The sequence below is a fragment of the Megascapheus bottae genome, chromosome 4 (genome assembly GCF_031878675.1).
Source record: "Megascapheus bottae isolate mThoBot1 chromosome 4, mThoBot2.hap1, whole genome shotgun sequence".
NCBI lineage: Eukaryota > Metazoa > Chordata > Mammalia > Rodentia > Geomyidae > Megascapheus > Megascapheus bottae.
Window position 1 is genome coordinate 22,739,276 of NC_143512.1, and position 15,542 is coordinate 22,754,817.

The window sequence follows — 15,542 nt, forward strand, 5'->3', positions numbered from 1 at the left end:
GGAGAGGTGGGTTGGGGAGGGAATACATCATACACAAAAGAAAAATCTATGCACTATGTCCAGTAGGACAATGTGATACTGGCATGTATTGTGCAAAACAGCTACACAATAAAATAAACAGGATTGTACACAGGGCTCACACAGCACGGAACCTGGCACGGATACATTACGTACTATATTCAGAGTGCTGGTTTTTGAAAGATTTGGGGGTTTATGTTTTGTGGTTGTTCTTACTTGCCTCCTTCCTTTTTTTTTTTTCTTTTGCAGTTCAGAGCATCAAGCTAAGGGACTGTTTTCTTTTGTTGGAAATGGAGTTTGAACTCAGGGCTACAAGTGTGAAGCAGATAGATACTCTCCCACTTGAGCCAGCCTTTTTGTTTTGGTTATTTTTGAGATATAGCCTTACTGTTTTCCTGGGATGGCTTGGGCCACAATCCTCCCATTTACTCTTTCCACTGTAGGAAAGCACTATGGCCAACTATTGCTTTGTGTATGTGTGTGTGTGTGTGTGAGAGAGAGAGAGAGAGAGAGAGAGAGAGAGAGAGAGAGAGAGAGAGAGAGAGAGAGAGAGAGAGAGAGAGAGAGAGAGAGAGGGAGGAAGAGAGAGGGAGAGAGAGAGAGAGAGAGAGAGAGAGAGAGAGAGAGGTGGGGGGAGAGGGAGAGAGGGAGAGAGAGAGAGACAAAGAGAGAGAGGAAGTCTATTTTCTCCCCTACAAATTGGTCTGAACCTTAATCTCCTTTACCTCTAATGTAGCAAGTAATATAGGAGTTTAGGTAGGAGACACTGGTGGCTGATTAGAACTCAGAATCTTTCATGTTTGAGACAAGTGGTCTAACATCAAGCTACATTCCTAGCCCTGTAGGTTTTTATAGCAATTATATTGTGTCATGGCAAAAGGATTGCTCTTATATTTCATCAAGTCAAGTAAAAGACTCAGTATCTACTGTAAATTATGTCTTGTATTTCAATTACATCTTCCTGCTAGAAAAGATCAAATGAATTGCATTTTGATCTCAGTCATACAACTTAACAGGTTATTCTATATCATGACTTTGCAAAATTAATAAGTTAATTAATTTAAGAAGTTATTAAATAAATTTATCAGTTTGTTTAAAAACTTCCACCACTAAAGATTTAGCAGGAATGTTCCTATTAGCATCTTGCCAGGTAGCTCACTTCAGGAATAGTAAAACAATTCCTCTGCCCATTAGATCGTGTTCATTAGAAGTATCAAAGTCATTTTTTGTGTTCAAAGAAAAGCACAAAAATCAGTCACAAAATTGGGAAAACAAAGAAAGTGGTGTGTCAGAGGTGAGTGAAAATGTTGAAGGAATGACAGAGATCAAAATGCATTGCATACATCCATGCTTTGTTAAATGGCAACAAAAACTAATATATATCGTAAAAAATTAAGAGAGTGAGGGAGGGGTGGGTTGGGAGGGTTGGATAAGAATGTTAAGAGGGGTGATGTTGATCAAGATACAGAGTGTTTGTAAACTGCAACTCTTTTGTATAACTACTTAAAGATAAAATATTTATAAGATATGAAAATTAAAAATGATGGTTTATTATCAGAGCTTTTCAAAAAATGAAAGACAGAAAACTTCATATTAAATGAAGTAAGCCAGACTCAAAGGAACATAGGCTCAATGGTTTCCCTCATTTGTCATAATCAGTAGAAACCTTGGGCTCTCTTAGCAGAGATTTACAATAGAACAAAACCTAGATACATAAGGCCATATAGAATGATGCTAAATGAAAGTCCTCCAGGATATAAAAACAAAAGCTGTATAATGAGTGATTGTAGTCCTTAATGTACTATGTTATCTCTCATCTCTTTTGCTGTCCCTGGTTATCTGATATATTGTATAAATATGCATTTGGTTATTGGAAGTCTGATAAGGGAGGAAAACAAGATGAGGGGCAGGAGTGTGGGGGAATGGGGACCAAGACATGAGAAAGGGTATCAATGATTGTGAAGTAAGGCACCTTCTATCTGGTGAATGAAATGTAACCCTTCTATTAATTACAAAAAAAATATGGAAAAAAGAATCCATAGTCATTTCTATGGTTCCTTTCCCTTCTGAGTATTCAAGATTAGTCACAGCACCACCATTAATTGTACTGCCAAGACATTTCTTTTAATTCCAAGTATTTATAAATGACGTGCCCTTCTCACTACTTTGGTATGGGTAGAGTGTAGGATGTGAAGGAATGTCCACCTGAATGTGAAGTGTCTGAGTGTGAATTTGTGTAGACATTACATTTTAAACTATGGATAATATTTTATGGTATCATCATTATTCAACTCTTAGGTGATAAAATTACAATTCTGTTGCTTAAAGGTTGTATATGTATGTGTGTGTGTTTAGCTTTCACATTTCAATAGTTTTCAAATAAATATTTTATGACATTTTCAAAATGCGGTGGCCCTATACATATCTTAGATTTTGCCTTAGTAGATCCTTTTCTTAAAATAAATTATTATTCTAAAAAGTGATGTACAGAGTAATTACAGTTTAAAAATTGTTCTTATAATGTATTAATGCTTGCTTTAATAATACTGTTTCAGCTGAATGGAGAAAGATAAACGTTATTTCAAACTACATACCTATAAAGGATATTTCTACACATATTAAGTTTTACTGGAATGTATTGCTATTCATACATTCACTACATCAAAATCCAGTTTTAGCCTTGTGAGTCTAACTTCTGCCTCTAATCCTGCTCCAGCTTGACCTAATGCACTGTGTGCATTCTGCACACACTGAGAATGCTCAGTAGCAGCAATGTTAGCTCTGGTGGTCTTGGGGTGGGTGAGCTCTTGGATCCACAGTGGCTCCTAGAACAGGTGGTAGCTTTGGAATGAAGTCTTTCTTTTCAGCCTCAGTGCTCAGTATGAAATCTATGAACTTTTAATTCCAGTATGATTGTTCCTACAATGATGCTTTCATATTTTTATAGCCTCTGTGATCTAACTTTGAGTGAACTTGGAAATTTCAGCTAGTTTTGCAAATTTCACTGACAATAATGTCCTATGCCCTGACATTCTTCACCCTTCTTCTGTAGTGCAACGCTTGGATGGCCAGAAGGTAGGAAACCTCCTAGAAAATGAGGCATTTCAACTCAGTATATTATGGAAGCCATCTATCCCTCATATGCATCATCATGAAATTGATGGTACTTCAAACATTCACTACAACAAAGAGATGCATTGATGCTCTGGTAATATTTACCATAAGAATGAAAAGAAAAAGAAATAAAAACTGGATAGTTAAGACACACAGAAATTAGAATAATAAAATCATATACTGACAGAACAATCTGGTTGGCAAGCTTTACTGTGGGACTAGAATGAAAGAAAATAGGAGATCTAGAGGAGAAGCAATAGATCAAAGTGTCAATCCAGGCCAGAAAGTTAAATCTCACTGCTTACAAGAGAGATGAGAATAGTAACAAGTCAGAGCCTGAAAATGATCTGCAGTTGCATTAATGCATTTGTGTAAATGTAAGGTATGAAAAGAAGGAGTGATTCCCTTGACCTCTTGTTTGTTATAAATACCAGACATGTCTCTTTGTCAACTTTGTTGAATAGAAAATTTAGGTTTACAAGAAACACAACAAATCAGAGAAAGGCTGGATAAGTGGGAATGCATTAAACTGCAGAGCTTCTGTATGGCAAACAACATAGCTAGCAAATTAACTAGAAAGCCTATAGAGTGGGAGAAGATCTTCACTAACCATACAACAGAAAAAAGGCCTCATATCTAAAATATATCAACAGCTCAAAACATTGAATCACTTCAAAACTAATCTCCAAAGAAACAACCATCCCATTAAAAGATGGGCCAAACACTTAAAGAGAGTCTTCTCTGAAGAAGAAATAAAAATGGCCTATAGATACATGAAGAAATGCTCAACATCTCTGGTCATAAAAGAAATGCAAATCAAAACAACTCTAAGATTCCACCTCACTCTAGTTAGAAAGGCCAGGATAAAGAAATCTAATAACAACAGATGCTGAAGGGGATGTGGCCAGGAGGAATCACAACTACACTGTTGGTGGGAGTGCAAACTCATTCAATCACTATGGAAAGCAGTATGGCAGTTCCTCAAAAGACTAAACATAGAGCTCCCCTATGACCCAGCAATTCCACTCCTTGGCATTTACCCAATGGTCCAGAAACAAGGACATACTAAAACCACTAGCACAACGATGTTCATTGCAGCACTATTTACCATAGCAAAGAGATGGAACCAACCCAGATGCCCCTCAGTTGATGAGTGGATCAACAAGATGTTGTATTTATACACAATGGAATTATATGCTGCAATCACAAAGAATGACATCGCCTCATTTGGAAGGAAATGAAAAGACTTGGAAAAAAATCTTACTAAGTCAAGTAAGCCAGACTCAAAGGAACATATAGGCTGAATGGTTTCCCCTCATTTGTCATAATCAGTAGAAATCTTGGACTCTTCTAGCAGAGATTCACAATAGAATAAAACCTAGATACATAAGGGCATATAGTATGACGCTAAATGAAAGGACCTCCAGGATATAGAAACAAAGTTCTTAATGTACTATGCTATCTCTCATCTCTTTTGCTGTCCCTTGGCTATCTCATATTGTTACAGTATTTCACCTTGTTATCTGATATATTGTATATATGCATTTGTGGTTATTTGAAGTTTGATAGGGAAGGGGGGGGAACAAGATGAGGTGTGGGGTTGGGGGGAGGGAAATGGGGACCAAGACATGAGAAAGGGTATCAATATATGTGAAGTAATGCACCTTCTATCTGGTGAATAAAATGTAACCCTTCTATTAATTACAATTACAATAAAATATATGGAAAAAGAAAAAAAAGAAAATTTGGGTTTAACCTATTTTAATCAGAGTTGTCTGAGGAAAGTGTGCACGACAACGATCATTAGTTTTCAGCTGGAGCTCGTTAGGATTCTTATCGGATCTAATTGGGATCTAGAAGGTTAATACTTGCTGTTGATATTAGTACTAGTGACTAGCAATAATATCCAGAGGGAAGAAAATCTTGTCTACAAATAAGATAACTTTTAAAATAGAGAATTCATCAATATATTCAAGGCTTAGGGAAAATTCAGTAAGTGTTATTTACTATTGATACAGTAAATAGACTGTCTATTGATTTAGTGGAAAATATTAATAGATGGATATGTTATGTGTAGGAATGGATTGTCATCCTCAGGGGTCTGAAATTTCTCTTTCGGGAGAAAGAAAACATATATATCACTACCTTAGAAGACACAAAAATAGAAGGAAAGAAGAGAAGAGCAAAGGGGAACACTCATTAGATACTAAGTTGAAAATGACTTATGCAACTTGTGGGGGCAGGGCAGAAGGGAAAAACTGGGAGAAAATGAGGGAAGAGGCTAAACTTCGAAAAGCAATGAACAAATAACACTTCAAAGTCCTCCCATGGCTTTTAGTAATAGGATTTCCATTTTCAGACTCATGATTCTTTTTGAGTTCTGGACTAGGTGCAGTCACCTCAGTAGGATCCTATATTTTCAGAAAGGAGGGCACTTTTATGCTAATATTTAATGTGTTAATATTATTTTGCTGTTGAGTTGTTTTAATATATACTTCTGTAAAAGCCTTACAGATTCTCTTTTAAGATAGCTCCATTTATTCCTATTTTAGGTTTCTTGCTACAAAATTATTATTTCCTTCCGTCAACTGGTCATTAAGTTTATACTCTCTCCAAAGTACACTGGTAAATACACAATCTATGGTCAAGAATATTTTTTATTCAGAATGAATTGAACCCAAGACATTCAGATTAATGAGATATTTTATGATTATCTTTCTCTTACAGTATGGAGATGAAACTTTATTCACTAATTATTACATGAGATTGGGAGGGATACTTCGCTATGCCATTTTATTTCACTACAATGTCATGAGTATGTTTAGAAGATTTAGTAATGCTGAATGCAGTGGAAACGTTGAAAAAATAATTTAAAAACTTTGTAAAGCAACAAATTTTAGTGACCATGGTCTCACATCCCAACCTAGAATAGTACTGTAATATGCGTGGCTGAGTGGTAAGACTTCTCAAAAGCAGTCATTCTAATGAAAAGAATTCCCAGACAGTAGATGAGACTTGAAATAGCATTCTATCAGAATCTAATTGCAAGCATGATGAAAACTGGATGACTGTTTCACAAGGGTCTCAGCTTGCCTTTTTCCTGAGAAATTGCTCTCCTTTGCTTAGACAGAGATGTATAACTACAGCCAGGTATTTTTTTATTAAGTATATAGACTCATAGAATTCAGAATTGAAAAGGACTCTGGAGATGATGGAATTCAACCCTTGCACTTTGCAGATAGAAAAGAAGGCTGCAGAGATTGAGTATTGCCCAAAGTAATTCAGGTGACAGGTGACACACCTGGGTATTAAATCTAATTCTCTAATGTTAATGTTTAATAAGCATATTTACCAAAACAGCATTCTGTTTTGAGGGACTTCCATGGCATTTATATGTATGAAATATCCTAAAGCTAAGATAAAGACATTTAGTAAGGATGGATAAGTAATCAGTGGTACTTAAAGGCATCCACTTAAGCAGGAAGCTCAATTCTCTTAATGGGAGTTGAATGCATGGGATATGATGTGATCCATCCCAAACTATTTAGCTTGCTTTTCTAATAACAGCTTGCAATTCCTGCTTGGATTCATAGCTGAGTGGTAAAGTAAACATGTGGAATAATGCATGATAATAACCTATTCCATCTTAGGTCCTTAGAAGTGTATTTGTCTCTCCTGGATTTTCCCTCTAGAGATAATCCTCTCTACTTCATGAGCTCATCTTGTCCTGGTTGCTTCCTGCTTCAATAAAAGAATAGGTCAACCGTTGATCCTAGGGGAAACAATGCATTGTTATAAATGATATCCCACTAATTGGAAAAGTCCTTCAGAGAGACAGTACTAGAATGGATTTCAATCTCCTGCAGTCTCTAAGGAAGGCCTAGGTAAAGGCTAAAGCATACTTGTTTCCTGCTTTCCCAAACCATAGACCTGCATAATGGATTTTTTCCTTATGAAGCTACTAAGGAAGTTTATCTTGATGGACCTATGACATGTACCAGTGGCATAACATAGAAAAAACATCCTTAATAATAAAAAAAAATATTTGTTTTTGGAAATTGGAAGCAAATCATTTTAAAAATATAACTTTTGGGCTGGGAGTTTGGCCTAATGGTGCAATGTTTGCCCAAAGGCCCGGGTTAGATTCCTTGGTATGACATATATAGAAAAATAGCCAGAAGTGGTGCTGTGGCTCAAGTGGTAGAGCTCTAGCCTTGAGAAATCCCATGGACAGTGCTTAGGCCCTGAGCTCAAGTCCAGGACTGGCAAAAAATAAATAAAAAAACAATTGAAAATATAGCTTTCCCTAGTACAGCAGTTCCTCAAAAGACTAAACATAGAGCTCTCCTATGACCCAGCAATTCCACTCCTTGGCAATTACCCAATGGTCCAGAAACAAGGACATACTAAATCCACTAGCACAACGATGTTCATTGCAGCACTATTTACCATAGCAAAGATATGGAACCAACCCAGATGCTCCTCAGATGATGAGTGGATCAACAAGATGTGGTATTTATACGCAATGGAATTCTATGCTGCTGTCAGAAAGAATGACATTGCCCCATTTGTAAGGAAATGGAAAGACTTAGAAAAAAACCATATTAAGTGAAGTAAGCCAGTCTCAAAGGAACATAGGCCCAATGGTTTCCCCTCATTTGTCATAATCAGTAGAAACCTTGGGCTCTACTAGCAGAGATTTACAATAGAACAAAATCTAGACATTAGGCCAAATAGTACGACACTAAATGTAAGGAACTCCAGGATAAGGAAACAAAAGCCATATAATGAGTGACTGGTGTCCTTAATGTACTATGTTATCTTTCATCTCTTTTGCTGTCCCTTGGTTATCTCATATTGTTACAGTATTTCACTTTGTTATCTGATATATTGGATATATGCATATTTGGTTATTTGAAATTTGATAGGGAAGGGGGGAAAACAAGATGAGGGGTGGGGTTGCGGGGAGGGAAATGGGAACTAAGACATGAGGAAGGGTATTAATATATGTGAAGTAATGCACCTTCTATCTGGCGAATATAATGTAACCCTTCTATTAATTACAATAAAAATATATGAAAAAAGAAAATATAGCTTTCCATGTCTACTCTAGTGTTCTGAACAGTATATATGAAAATTTTAACACCTACATGATTTTCTTTCTTTTTCTTTTTTTTTTTGTAAAAGTGGTGTACAGAAGGATTACAGTTATATATAAGCCAGGTAATGTGTACATTTCTTTTTGAGCAGATTCACCTCTGCCCTCGTTTTCTCCTAGTTTTTCCCTCTGGGCTACACTCCCCCACCAGTTGTACAGTTCATTTTCAGCATAGTGTCAAGTGAGGATCACCGAAGAATTTCTTTAGCTTTTTTTCTCACCAGTTCTGTCCTCCCTCTAGCCCTTCTCAAAACAGATAAACTTATAAACAAGACAAAGGGTGTCAAGCTGTTTAGATGGTTTCCTTATATTTCTTTGTTCTAAATGACCAGTATTAAAATCATGGAACAGATGATGCTTTGTTCAGATGAAAAAGCTCCTGGGCCCCAAGGTATTAATTTCTAAGGACAGAGAAAATTTCAAAAAAGCAAAATTACTTTGAAAATTCCTTCAGAGTATGGATCCAACATAGCCATTCCCTTGGCTTTGAAACAGATTTCCATCTATTTGGCTATGGAGCTTTTTGTTTTGTTTTCTAAAAAAACATTTCCATGTAGCTAAGCTCTACTGTTATACACAAAAGTTAATTTCTGTGCAATTGAAATCGTGCTGCACAAAGGACACCGACATGAGAGGTAAACAACAGCAACAGCAAACCACAACTAAGCAAGAGTAGATTCATTTTTCGTGTTTAGCCTAAATCATGACATGGGAAATAGAACGCTGGTTCTAAGATGCTAAGACATAGCTTCTTTGTTGTACTGTTTTTGGTACCAGGAGTGTGTGTGTGTGTGTGTGTGTGTGTGTGTGTGTGTGTGTTCACTTAACAAGTTACTTAACAGTATTCAGAGAAACAGTGACCAAGTGAATTAGCCAGAAAATGATGCAGTGTTTGTTTTTTTTTATCATTGTTGTTACTATTTCCTCAAAATAAAAACATTAAAGTTCTTGTGAAGACTCTGCTTATACATTCAGGAAAGCAGATTCACAATGTATCAGGACTAGTTGTGGGTACATCAATATAAAATACTCCACATTCATAAAGTACTAAGGTCCTAAGCTATCAGAGTAAATGTGTATCTGCTTAGCAAACTAGAATGGAACTAGAAGCAATGTTAAAACACAGCATAGGTAATACAGAAATTTTCCCAGGGGCAGTTGAAAGCTGGCTTGGCAGCTCCAGTGTTAAATAAACTAGCAGGAAGGGAAAAAAAAGACTTCAAAAAGAAATTCCTTTTGAGGTTGTCACTGCAGAGAGTTATCCTTTTTTGATTTTATATTCACTGCTATGGGGCTAGAAATTACCAGCTTCCATTTGCCTTGTGGCAAGGAAGAGAAAATGCATTTATCTATCCTGCAAGATGATGGCTTTCACAAATGATGGTCTGTGGGCTCCCCAAAGAGATCAAATGGAAGGCGGACTGACTTACCATTTAGCTTTTATACCCCAGTGTGGGGAGAGGATGCTATGACACAACTAATGTCCCAGAACTTGCCTGTTTTCACCTCTTACAACTGCAAACAAAAACCAAAGGTTTACAGCATCCAAGATTCCTTCTCTCAGAATTACGAACTTACTGTGGTGTCACACATTCATGGAAGTAAATTTAAAAGACCTACATATAAATGCAAGGTGAATACAGTATTTTTTAAAAGTTGTCAAATGCTTGAGTTTTTCTAAAAACTCCTTGTTGAAATGGAACACACAGAAAGCCACACAACTCAAGAGAACAGCCCCAGAAAACAAAACAAATAAACAGCCTAGTACACTATATCTGCACCCAAATGAAAAAACAGAAATGTCTTCACTTTTTTCTCTCTTGGAGGTATTTTTAATTTTTCCTTTTTTTAATCAATTTCTTCAAAATGTATAAAATGGTTAAATATGATATGCACATATACATATTTTAAAGGTATGTGTAAATACATACCTTTATGTATAAATAAAGGGCAACTTTATTTATGTTAAAGGGCTTAAATATGGTATTATGTATTTAAGTATTTATTTTTCTTGAGGATGTTGTCCTTTGGCTAAAGAGAATGAAGCTAGCTTCCCCACTGGCTTCATGGAATTTGTTTTGGACAGTGTTATAGACGTATTTATTTTTTCATTTTCTTTTGCTCCCTGTAAAAAATGTATCAAGTACTTTTCACATCCTCATTTCTATGTTTAATTCATATAAAAATCATTAATCTGAATTGTTTTTGCAATTTCCCAAATACAGTTTGTTCCCCGCATATAGTATACAAATGAAAAGTCTGTGAACCAGACATAAAATACTAAATAAAATAAATTAGAGAATCCAAAAGGAAATGAAGAGTTTGGAATTTAAAAAGCTATATACATATGGTCATATAGGATGAGACCAAACAAAATGAACTCTAGGATATGGAAACAAGAGATTTATCTTGTGATTGTTGTTCTCAATGTATTGTGTATAGTTATTTCTTTTCTCTTTTTTCCCATTATGGTTATTCTCATGTGGCTACTGTAACTGGTATATTGTATATACATGTATTTGTTTATCATAAATAGGGAAGGGAAGGGGGAACACAGGATGATTGGGAGGGGGTCTGGGAAGGGAAAGGGGGAGAAACCATTTAACCTGGTTTCAGTTAAAAATGAAATGCTATTTGCTGTTAATTTATACCGAAATAATTTCTTGGTAGCTACTATTTTCAAGTTCTGATAACTTGACGAAAAGAGTTAATAATTCTGAAGGGTAGAAAATGCACGAGTTGCTTTTATTTATTTACTTTTTGCTTTGGTTATTTTTTCTTTTTTAAATTGTAATTAATAGAAGGGTTACATTATATTCACCAGATACAAGGTACATTATTTCTAGTAAGAAAAGCAAACTGTCTCAAAATATAATCCATCATAGCTTAATCAATAAGAAATCTAAGAAACAAAATTTCACATAGGAAAGTGTCTTTCCCCTCAAAAGCTATCATTTAAGCCAAACACAATATTGTTGCATGCTGAACTGCTTTTTAAAAATCTTTAAGAGGTAAACAACATTCTGAGTACGTCTTCAAAATAAATGATACTTCAGTGCTTTATATAACTTCCCATGACTAAATGAATGAACGTGTGATTCTCAATGCTTAATGGACATTCTTCGCATTAAGATAAGCAGGTGTTCATTGGAATGAATGAATGAATAAGTGTCATTTGGTTTTCCATAATGGAGATGATTAACAGAGCAGAAAGGCAGGGAGCAAGAGAATCAGGGAGCCCCCATTTCTGTAAAGAAGATGATAAGAACAGAAACACTGTAGGATATGAGGCTGCTCCTGGATTATTTGAGAGTACTGAATAGTCCTAAAATAACTTGTAAGACTCATGTCAAGATGCTTGTGTACAATGATGGTTAGAGGAAAAGATGCAGAACATCCGGTTATGACCCTCCTAAAATCAGTGGCATCATCAAGCAACCTGACTTAGAGGAATGCCCCTATATGATAAGAGATGGATTAATTCATCCATCAGAGTGAAAAGGCAGACATGAGATGAGGTAAGTCATTTTCATTTCTGTTCATATTCAATCTAGTATGCATGAGTTCATTCTTCTTGGTAATTTGGTTCGAAGGGCTTTTGAAAACATTGACTTCCCTACATACTTGTTTTATATTGTTAGAGCATGAACTTTGGAACGTGCACAAAATAGAAATGCAACTCAAATTGAATTCTTTAAGTTTCAATAACAATTGGAGACTAGTAGCTTTGTCACCTTAGGCAAGTCACATACCCTTTCTGACCATTGAATTTCATTTGTGGAAATGGAGGAACTAGCCTACAAGAAGATCCCTTCTTGTTATGCTAGGCTCTTTCTGTTTCACTTTTATTAGCCAATGATTTTTTTTTTTTGCCAGTCCTGGGCTTGAGCTCAGGGCCTGAGCACTGTCCTTGGACTTTCTCAAGGCTAGAGCTCTACCACTTGAGCCTCAGCACCACTTCCGGCTTTTTTCTATGTATGTGGTACCGAGGAATTGAACCCGGGTCTTCATGCATGCTAGGCAAGCACTTTAACCACTAGGCCAAACTCCCGGCCCCTAGCCAATGATTTTTAAAGCCAATGATTTAAAAATGAACTAGTGTCCAGTACATAAGATTTATGGCTCTAACACCACTAATTTCAGAAGTCCACTTCCCCCCTAACAATGTCATTTCAGACTAAGTTTTTAACTTTCCCATTTATCTCAAAATATCTATGCAGCCTTAGGATTACATGCAGGTGAAATGGTTCCTTGTCAGTCATTTCTCTCAGAGTTGGTTTCAACTTCTTCTATCTCTGTCGCTCTGATTAGCCTCTGTCACTGCTTATGTTTCACTTAAAATGTAACTGGCCAGAGAACAGTTTAAGCCAGGATGTTTACAGATAATTTTGTTTATAGACAATAAAGACACAAGTTAGAGCTGAACATTGGTGTCTCTTACCTGTAATTCTAGCTACTGAAGAAGCTGAGATCTGAATATCCTGATTCAAAGCCTGCCTGAGTATGAGAGCCCATGAGATTCTTTTCTTCAATTAACCACCAAAAAAGCCAGAAATAGTCATGGCTCATGTAATAGAATGTTAACCTTGAGGAAAAAACACTTAGGAACAGCACACAGGACCTGAGTTCAAGTCCCAGAATTTGCACAAAATAAATAAAATAAAATAACAGAAGGTATATGTTAGACCTTTACTGTAACTGCCCATGCTTCTTAATGATCTCAACAAATTTTACATGACCAGAACCACAATGGAGTTGAGAATGACATGAAGCATATATCCATTTTGATGGTTCGAATTTTCACAATATGCCACCAACATAACATCAATGATAAGGACATTAGGAAGAAATGAATAGTTATAGTATACCTTGTTGTATTGTACCCACACAGATATAACAGATACATCAAGGATATAATCAAATAAATGGGAGATGATTTTTTGTGAATTTATTGCCTTTAAAAGTCATGGCTACACATGACAACTATCCAGAAAATACCTTAAAATTATTAGTTAGCTCTAGGAAGCCTACCTGAATCACTTGTAGAACAGTTGTTCTACGTCTCACTTTCTGTGTGTCAAATTAAGTATGTCTACTTTGAAACAAATCTTAATTTTCAGCAAAAATTAATTTGGTGTAAGTTATCCTTAGTCTTTGCACTTGAGAGGTAATCTATAAATATCATCTAAGTAATCCCCATCCTCTTGATGAAACACTGAGAGGATTTCCTTTGCTTAAGGAAAATACTGCAGAAATTTTTTGGGTGAAAATATCAGGTGCAGATAAGGATAGGGAGTTTGCTCAGTCAATGTAGACTAGAAACTGTAAAAATTGTTTTGTTGGGTAATTTGGCAGACTTAAGGTTCAAACATTCTGAGACCCTAAATATTATAGAAACATACTCTGCAGTGGCAAAAACATAGTAACTGAACACATTTACTATTGAAGTTCATTTTGGCACTCTTTGTAATGAATGGAAAAAACCTTCCAAATTTTAACACAAGCTAGAATACACAAATTATTGTATATTTGCACAATGGAATAGTATACAGCCAGTATTAGAAATATGCACACAGAATATTGTTTAATGAAAAAAACAACAGATTCAGATAACATAGAGTGTGATCTGAGTTTTAACATCAAAGGAAAGAAAATACACACACACAAACACACACACCAATGTGTTCTGTTCTCCTATACATGCACACACAAGCCTATATATGTAGGCATGCTACACATATGACTAGATGAGGAATTAAGCTTAATGCCTGTATACATGTCAGAGACCTTGGTGAGCTTTCAAGGTCTTCCTTTTGGTATCGAGTCTTATTGGCTTTCAGGCCTGTGAGCTGGAAAAAGGGAAAAATTGATAATAATAGGTATAGTAGTTCTTAAATGTGGCAAGTAACTCAAGGTGCTGTAAAATGCATGGGTTTAAAGACCTGGGTCCACATCAATATCCCAGTGTCACTCTTTAAAGAAATAGAAGAGGCAATCCAAAATTTCATGTGGAATAATAGAAGACTCCGTAGACAAAAACATTTCTTAGCAGAAAGAACAGCACAGGAGGAATTTCAATACCAAACTTTAGACTCTATTACAGATCTTTAGTGACCAAAACAGCTTAGTACTGGCACAAGAATAGGCCTGAAGACCAATGGAATAGAACTGAGGACCCAGAAATTAACCCACAGACCTATGGCCACCTAATCTTTGATAAGGGAGCCAAAAAATTAGAATGAAAGAAAGACAGCCTCTTAACAAGTGGTGCTGGCAGAACTGGGAAAGCACCTGCAGAAAACTAAAGTTGGATCCTTCTTTGTTACCCTGCACTAGGATTAACTCCAAATGGATCAAAGACCTTGAGGTAAAAGCAGGTACACTGAAAACTTTACAAGAAAGAATAGGAGATCTACTAGGTCTCCTTGGCACAGGTTGAAATTTTCTTAATAAGGACCCAGAAACACAACAAATCAGAGAAAGGCTGGATAAGTGGGACTGCATTAAACTGCAGAGCTTCTGTGTGGCAAAGGACATAGCTAGCAAATTAACTAGAAAGCCTATAGAGTGGGAGATCTTCACTAACCATACAACTGACAAAGGCCTCATATTTAAAATATATCAACAGCTCAAAAAATTGAATCACTCCAAAACTAATAGGCCAAAGAGTTAGAGTCTTCTCTGAAGAAGAAATAAAAATGGCCTATAGACACATGAAGAAATGTTCGACATCTCTGGCCATATAAGAAATGCAAATCAAGGGCTGGGAGTTTGGCCTAGTGGTTAAAGTGCTTGCCTAGCATGCGTGAAGACCCGGGTTCGATTCCTTGGTACCACATACAAATGAAAAAAAAAAGCTGGAAGTGGTGCTGAGGCTCAAGTTGTAGAGCTCTAGCCTTGAGAAAAGCTCAAGCCCAGGACTGGCAAAAAAAAAAAAAAAAAAAAAAAAAGAAATGCAAATAAGAACAACTCTAAGATTCCATCTCACTGCAGTTAGAATGGCCATGATCAAGAAATCTAATAACAACAGATGCTGGAGGGGATGTGGCCAGGAGGGATCACTACTACACTGTTGGTGGGAGTACAAACTCATTCAACCACTTGGAAAGCAGTGTGGCAGTTCCTCAAAAGGCTAAACATAGAGCTCCCCTATGAACCAGCAATTCCACTACTTCGCATTTACCCAATGGTCCAGAAACAAGCACATACTAAATCAACTAGCAAAATGATGTTCATTGCAGCACTATTTACC

General features: G+C 36.3%; 1 protein-coding gene across 6 annotated transcripts in view; it reads right to left on the reverse strand.

Moving 5' to 3' along the window:
• Pam (peptidylglycine alpha-amidating monooxygenase) overlaps nucleotides 1–15,542 on the reverse strand; it is a 150,043-nt gene that overhangs the window by 65,847 nt on the left and 68,654 nt on the right. The window lies entirely within an intron of this gene.